Raw genomic sequence first — 8,515 nt, 5'->3', positions numbered from 1 at the left:
CCACCGAATTGATTGACAGCTGCGCGCATTAACATGTTCCGGTAGTCACGTGTATATGTCAACAAGACCAGACAGACATACGCAAAGCAACCGGGAATAAAAGGTCTGTTCTGTTCGCTAGGATCCGCAATCATCATCAAATGTCATTAAGAGTAAGTTTCACATGTTTAAAGTGTTTTAAAACAGAGTATGTGTGTAATTAATTACAGCGTTTTACTTCAGCTTTACTTCATCAGCACAGCCGCGTGTCAGAACAATTATAAAAGAAGACGCTTCAATCCCGGTTTGTGGAAGTTAAATCAGGTTTATTTTGTACATTAGCATAACAGATATCCACACAGTACTTGAGGTTAGCCCTAACTAAGCTAAGCACGCTCTGTCTGTCTGACTGCCTGTGTGTGTGTGTGTGTCATCTGCGGTGTGTGTGTGCGCGGGCGCGCGCGTTAATTTTGTAACGATATTGTGTGTGACTCATCAATGCAACTTCGCAATACTGATTAGTAAAGGTTAGTTCTTACTGTAGTATCTCACAAAAGCTACGTGAGACCTTCTTCCTTTAAGTCTGTCTGTTGTCTGACGCTGCTGAGGGAGGAGGCATGTAGAAATAGTGGGCGGGAAAGACTCGTCTTAAAGGCGCAGTACGACAAAACCACCCCCTGCTGGAAATCAGTATAAAACAGCATCTTGTAAAAGGTGTAATAAAAAATCTGATGGGTATTTTGATCTGAAACTTTATATACACATTCTAGAGACGCAAAAGACTTATATTAAATCTGAAAAAAGGGGTAACCTAGGTGCCCTTTAAAGTTTAAACCAATGTACAAAATAATGTAAACTTTACTGAGTGCTTCATTTCCCCTTTAAGTCTGAAGAGTTGTTGTCCTGAAAAGAATTTGCTGTGAAATGGTTTGAACCTTTAGACAAGATTTTAAAATAAAATAATTTAATGGTCATTATTTTACGTTTTTCCAGCACCCAGTACCTTTTTACAATGTACATAAGGGTTAAAAAGGTCTTTAAATTAATGAAAACCTGATGAAACCCTGTAGAGGTGATTTGTTTTTCGGATGTTTGCAGATCAGTGGATTTTAATGCGGAGGTTTTTCTGCTTGAGATACTGTTGCCCTAAAAAACTAACCAAAGTTGTAAAAAACATAATAAATACCATAGAAATGGTATAACAGAAAATTTCCAAACGGCTGTATACCCTGAAACCAGTTATTTTCTCATAACTAATTTGGAGATCATAGAAAAACTGCTTTTACATTTCAGGTGAGTGGCTCAAGAAACATCCGTGTCCATTATAGATGGCGGGATGCATTCGCTATTGAGATTAATATAAATGCAGATGGCATATTAAGAATCATCCGCAGCTGACAGGAGGGAAAAAAAGTCAATTTCATGCTAAGAGACTCCAAAATAATTGGCCACTGGTGAAATAATAACATACAGTGACATTTGTGCGAGTGTCGAAGCTAAACAGGCAAGCCTTTTAACGGGTGGCTCAGCTGGGCTTCTGTAGCACTTCATTTTATTCAGCACATTAACATGGACATTAAAACAGCACTTGATCAGCAGCTGATCCCCGGGGCCGACAAGCCCAGACCGTCCCGTTTGGAAATGAGCTGCTGTGTATCTGTGGCCTGCTGGAGATTGACTCATATGCGTCAAGGGTAATGAGGCATGTTGGGTGACAAGCTTGTGGCTGTCAGGCACAATAAACAGTCGGTGGTGAAAATTGTGCCTGGATGAAACATGCTGATGAGGTTTAAAATGAAGGAATGGATTGTGATCTACGCGACATCGATTTTGTCAGTGAATTCGTCGATGAGAATTAAACTAATTACTTTGTGTTATTTATTATCGATCAAGATGTTTTTCCGACACCAGTTAGTTAGCTGATGTCTTATGAATAGCTACGCTGTAGAAAATAATTCAGTAAAATTTACGGTAAAAAAAACAGCAGCTGTGGTTGCCAGTACTTTACCGTTAAAAACACAGTACAAACCGTAAAAGTAATTTTTCATTTTTACGGTAAATTACTGTATTTTATTATTTATAGAGGTAATATGTCTGTATTTTGAAGGATCAACATCTACACATCTTTTGTTTCACAGTTAGACACGTTAGCACACCCACATGAAGAAGGTGGTGATGAAGTTACCAAATGAGCCAATGCTCATCACAATTTACTTTTCCCACAAGCAGAAAAGAGTATCAGCATATAGAAGGTGCTCAGTGTCATTCATTTCACACAGCTACTAAACACCAGTATGGTAACACGCATAAAATTATGAAACATTGTTTACCAACATTAGATGTAACATAAATCTCTAATGTACAAAACTGATGGGGAAACAACTAAAAAGATCCATATTAATGTCAACCAAGTGCATAAAAAGTGATGTGCCATGCAGGGAATTCTGGTAAAGTCAATTTACGGTTATTCGCCGTATATATTAAGGAAACATACATGTACTGTAGCGTTTTTACAGTTTTTTACCGTTGAAATCACGGCCATTTTTTACAGTGTATGAATAGCTTTCACCATTTAGCTATGCTTTGAATTCCACTATTGGCCCGTTTCTAATGAGTGGTACGCTGTAAAAAAACACCCTAATTTTACAGAAAATATCTCCACATTTTTTTACAGATTTTTTTTTTTGTCATTTCAAATTCTATTCAAAACTCAGTAAAATGACAAACTCTCTAAATTAACAGTTTGACTTTCATTTTAGGTACTTTATTATTAAAGACAAATTACTGACATTTGTGTTTATACAGGGAAATTACAGTATTATTTGTACAGTATTTTTTCTGTTGTTTTGAATTATATCTAAAAGTTCATAAAAATTACAAACAATATCTGTAAATTAACAGCTTGACTGTTATTTTATGTACTATATAAGTAATGACAAATTACAGCAATTTGTCTGTTTTATGCAATAAAATTACTGCATTACTTACACACTGTTTTTTCCTGTTTTTTTAAATACATTGAAAATTACGTAAATTAAAGTAATAAATTTTAATTACATGCTCTGAAAATAAAATAAAAAAGATCATAAAAAAAAGGTCAAATGACTGGCAGCTACAGCTGCCAAACAAAAAGCATAAAATTACAGTAAAATTTCTTTGTTTAAATAAAGTGTAAAAAATAATAAATCTACAGATATTTTCATTAAAATGTTTACAGAGAAACTCTAAACTCTTATTTTACAGACTTTTCCCAGATGATTACGATCAAATCCATTCAATAAAGTTACACACTAAGAGCACTCACATGCACCTGTTTCAGATTCCGCTGATTGCACACACACAGTCGGAGGATCGTTATGAACTGATTACATGAACTTTAAAAGCAGCACAGACTCCTGCACCAATTGCTAAGTCTTGTTATACTGCTACTGTTAACATTATGACGCGGTTCTCTTCTTTTGCCTTAAATTGTTTGTTTATTGTTCATGTGGTTTGCTGACGGGACTGATCATTTGCTTGTTATTTGACCAAGACTCTGGATTCCCTGCATATATCTGTTTCCCCTGTGTTGACTGTTGCTTACCTGACCATCTCTGTGTAATAAACCTGCATTTGGATCTGCACTCCTTTGTCAGCGTCCCCTTCACATTACAGCTCCGTTTCATTTAAGATTTGGAACTGAATCATTCCATAGAACTTAAACCTCTACATGTTTTACAGGAATACTATTCATTAAAATGTAACTGTAATGTTATAGTTGTGAGAATTTAATATCGTTTGTTGTTTTTTCCAAACTTTTTTGATCCAAAATAAAACTGTTAAATTACGACCATGAGCATGTCTTGGCATTTTATTAAAGGTGTTTAATTGTAATAATTAAGGGAAAATTCTTTTAAATAACATTGTTTTCTCTTGAACTTTTAGTGCAGTCACTTTATTGATGGTGTTCGATCATAATAATCTAGGAAAAGTCTGTAAAATAACAGTGTTTCTCTGTAAAACTCTTATTGTGTAACTTTATTAAAATGGGTTTGATCATAATAATCTAATGTTTGTAAAAATAACAGTGTTTTTCTGTAAAACTCTTATTGTGTAACTATTAAATGGATTTGATCGTAATAATCTGGGAAAAGTCTGTAAAATAACAGTGTTTCTCTGTAGACATTTTAATGAAAATATCTGTAGATTTATTATTTTTTTCACTTTATTTTAACGTCGTAGCTGCCAGTCATTAGACCTTTTTTTAAACAATTTTTTTACAGTGTATTTGATGCATAAGAAGTTAAAATGCAAACTTATAAATCCATAACTTTTTTACTAAAAGGAAACAGGTCTATAAACTACTGTTTATTACAATAAGAAAATTACAATAAGTTATTTTAATAAATATAAATGTAAAAAAATTTCATCTTTAAGTGTTTTTTAATGTATCTAACATTTTCAGCCAGGTATTAGTAAACTTGCAAGTTAATACTACAGTGTGCTGTTGCATTCATTAACAAAGTTGTAGATACTGCAGTATATACATTATAATACATTTTACTATAGCATGGTTCAAAAATGTAATATTATTTACTATAAATACTATTAAAACTTCTTATTTCATGTGGGTTGAATTGTATCTTTAGAACGATATAACATCACTGAAAGCAGCTCCTACATAACTCAGAATCGGTTCTTACATAAAAACAAACTACAGAAGCACTAGCAGCACAGTCCTTAGCTTGAACATAGATAATTATTCAAAATAATAACTAACCCTCTGATTGCTCGAGGCCTCCAACAACTTGAGCTGCCCTGTGTCCTGACATATAGAAACGTCCCATCTCATTGGCTGGCTCCAGCCAATAGGCTTTGCTGCTCTTTTACTGGTATGAACATTTCCGCAGAATTAATGATATTTAACAAAACTCTTTTCAGAAAAAAGTTGAAATAAACCCTAAATATTTAAATAATCGTGGTAATTGTGTCAGAAAAGCTAACGTAAATTTAGAAGTGTAAACGAAACCTAAAAGCGCAAACGAAACATCAAGCAGCGAATTCACGAAAAATGACGGCAAAAAAAGCAGTTTATTTAAAAAACATGGTTGTCAGGTGTTTGCGATCGTCCTTTTTGCTGCGTGAGAAAATGGAGGTGTGGCGTAAGAGCATAAGAACAGGGTCATTTGTGGAAGTCTCACTGAGTTAACGCTGGTGAATGCAGTCGGGAGTGTAGCTTCTGTTTCTATGGTTTCGGCGGCAATTTAGTAATATTATTATGGGCCAGACACGCATCGCCCGAAGTATTCCAATGGTATTAGGAAAGTATTCTAAATGCCCTGTTTAAAAATCGTAACTGTAACGGAATACAGTTACTGCTGAATATTATTCTGAATACGTACCGCCGGTACATGTATTCCGTTAATCCCCAACACTACATAGGCTACATAATATATTGACATTCATTTCCTACTAATGCATTGTTTCTGTGTAATTGACAAATCTGAACCTTTTTAGTTGAAAAATAGAGTAATGCTGTACAAATATATATTTTAATAACAAAAATTACAATTCTGTTCTTTGCTAACTTTTTATGCAGAACTAAATTTATGCACAGCAGGCAAGCATATTTATTTAAAAGTAAATACCATTATTAAACCATTGTTATATGAATATAATTATTTTTAATTAAAATAAAATTGTCATTAAACTTAATTAAAACTGGAATTCTTCAATTTACTAGAACGTCTGTCAAGCAGTTTAAACACAACCTACATTGTAAAAGCGCTATAGAATATAGAGGAATTGAATTTAAATGTGGGTAATTCTCGTAAGTTTGTGGTAAACTATACAGTAAAAATAGCAATCCGTTTTCCAACCATGTTTTGTCAAAGCCCGAATCACGACGGTAAACCTACAGTGCGCGGAATTCGCGGGAAACATCGCACGTAAACAATTTACCTGGGCGTGTCTCGTCACATCCGGTCACTTCAGTTACTCGGTCGCGTGTATGCTGTTGTGGACTTCGGATCAAGTTCACGTCCGTCCTCCCGGTAAGTCAAGTTTATGAAAATTCGAGCGTTATTGAGGAAAAAAAACATAGTAACTTAAATCTGAGCACATTGTCGCGGCCGAGTTGGCCTGGCTTTATTTTTCCTGCGGGAGATTTAAAAGGCTTTATTCTGTCTGCATTGGCAGGTAACGTTACGATGTTTTATAGAACATTGTATTGAGGTAAAGTTGGCTTTATATATGAACATTGGGACTTTCTCTTTAATAATACTCTCTCAGAAAAGTATTATTTGCTAATTCTACATGGGGAAATCACATTAGCAGCCGATGACTATCAAAGTACAACATTGTTAACAGTCAGTTAAATAATGCTAATGTTGTTTTGACCCCATACTTACATGCGACTTAAGATCCAATGTTCAAAGTAGCGTGTTAAACAATATATTCATATTAAATGAAAGAATGTCTGAATATAAAAGCAACTTTACCTCAATGAACTTTACCTCAATGAGTATTTTCATTATGGGCTGTTGTAAGACTGTGGTAGGGAGAGCACTGCACAGAGTAACACTTTTTGGTTTTGGCCAAATAATAAACAAAGTAATTGGGGTTAGACAAACTATATTTTTATTAACAACACACAAGCCTGTCCAGCACTAGTTGTATGATCACCGGCCCTATGGTTTATGTGCAGTATTTCCAAAAGTGCTAGGAGTAAAAATGTTACCCCACCTGCGGGGCAAGTTTTAACAGACTGGGGGTTTGATGTAACACATGCTTATAAAGTTAGATTTGACACAATTAATTTAAACTGAGTTTACTTTAAATAGTATATTTCCTCAGTACTTAAGTCAATTTTTTATTATACATAGCACAGAATGTTTATTTATTTATCGGATAAACACAATTGCAATTTTTTGCATTATTTTTCATTATTATACAATGCATTTATTTGCATTATTAACAATAAAATATGTTTTTTTCTATTAAAAACATTTTTTAATTAAAAAAGTTCCCAGTTAGTTTATTTCAACTAACTTTAGTTAAATTAAAAAAAGTTGTGTTAGTTTAATTGGTGTCCAACAGTGTGTGGCTTATTTGTAAGACCCTGTTACAACTAACACTGCTGTGTAGATTTCCTCAAAACTGGCTAGCAGTCACCGTTTTTTTAAATTTATTTTTTTTTTTACATCTTTTAAAATGATTCCATATTTTAAATTTAGCCTAGAAAACAGTAATCGATACAATATAGGAGCAGTTCCAGCGTTATGGATGTGACATTTGCAGTAATATCCTAAAACATGAATTCACGTCGAAAGTATATGGTAACATTATATTGAAACTATAGTTTATATTTTCCCAAAACAACTAAGCACAGAGTTATGGGAGCAGAAAAATATCCATCTAAATTAACATGCGTTATGGATGTGACTAGTTTACAGTACACAACATACTTTGTGGAAATTCTGTGAATTAAATTGCACAACCAAAAAGAAATAATGATAAGTAAAAAGGAAAGAGTCTGCTCACTATAGAACAAAAATTTAAGATTTTGTTTTATTTGAATTTTTTTTGCATTTTTGGGGAAAAAGCTCCGTTACGGATGTGACGTCTCTTGGTTTATAATCCTAGAATTTCGCTAGAATTGATTTCAAACACTGAACATTAGTAAAAGTTGATGATATTTTTTTTAATTAATGAAGAAAATATACATCAGAATAACTTGCATGCTATTTCCCATAACATACAGTAAACATTCACCAAAAATGCACACAAATACATTCACTTGGCTTATACATAGAATCAAACCAAACATCTTGTCAAAAGAAAATGCCAACAATGTCTTTAGAAGGCAAATATGCTATTTAATTAAATGCATTCCTTCTTGAACACAAATCAAACAACCTCAGTGACTGAAGTGTTTTGAAAAAATTATGTACAATGTCCTGTTTTTCCAGGTATGTGCTTAAAAATAAATATTTTAGCGTCTAGTAGACCGCATTAGCAGGCATGACATTATTAAAAAGATTTCCAGGAAACATTTCTTACCCCCTTAATTATGTTTTTTTTTTTTGCATGAAGGCTAATCGTGGCTTCACGTGATGTGTCTTGTCAACACATAGGCAGTAAAGTCCAAATATATACACTTTATGATTGTTCAGAGGACAAAATGAGCACATTTATTATTGTTTTGTGATTGGCCCTTCATTGCAGTATTAAATAAATGTCACATAAAGACTTACAAATGTCCTTGCATTATAAAAGAAATACATAACAATACTTTTTTTATTGTCTCAGGTCTGGATTGTATTGTTTTAATCACTTTTCTTATTTTTACACCGTTCCATGAATACATAATGTGAGAAGTGTATGCATGAATTGAAGATTGATCGTTGCTTTTTTACAACACTGTCTCGGGCGAAAGCGACAGATGGTAGAAATGAGTAAGAAAGATTAAAAATCCGTTTGGAGAAATACAGTACAGACACTTTAGCAGCACCTTGACGTTCTAGTCTATAGTTTTGCTTGATTTGTATTCTGTACA

At 33.6% G+C, this 8,515-nt stretch overlaps 1 long non-coding RNA gene across 5 annotated transcripts in view; it reads left to right on the top strand.

The window, feature by feature from the left end:
- Positions 1-5,935: 5,935 nt before the first annotated feature.
- The window catches only part of LOC141381146 (uncharacterized), a 160,386-nt gene continuing 157,806 nt past the window's right edge, over positions 5,936-8,515 (top strand). For all 5 annotated transcript variants that reach the window (XR_012400855.1, XR_012400856.1, XR_012400858.1 and 2 more), the window contains exon 1: positions 5,936-6,011. This is a non-coding gene — a long non-coding RNA (uncharacterized lncRNA). The remainder of the gene's footprint in view (positions 6,012-8,515) is intronic.

This window comes from Danio rerio, chromosome 3 (assembly GCF_049306965.1).
Source record: "Danio rerio strain Tuebingen ecotype United States chromosome 3, GRCz12tu, whole genome shotgun sequence".
Taxonomy (NCBI): Eukaryota; Metazoa; Chordata; class Actinopteri; order Cypriniformes; family Danionidae; genus Danio; species Danio rerio.
Note: the sequence above shows the minus strand (reverse complement) of the source record. Positions and strands in the feature narration are given on the sequence as shown.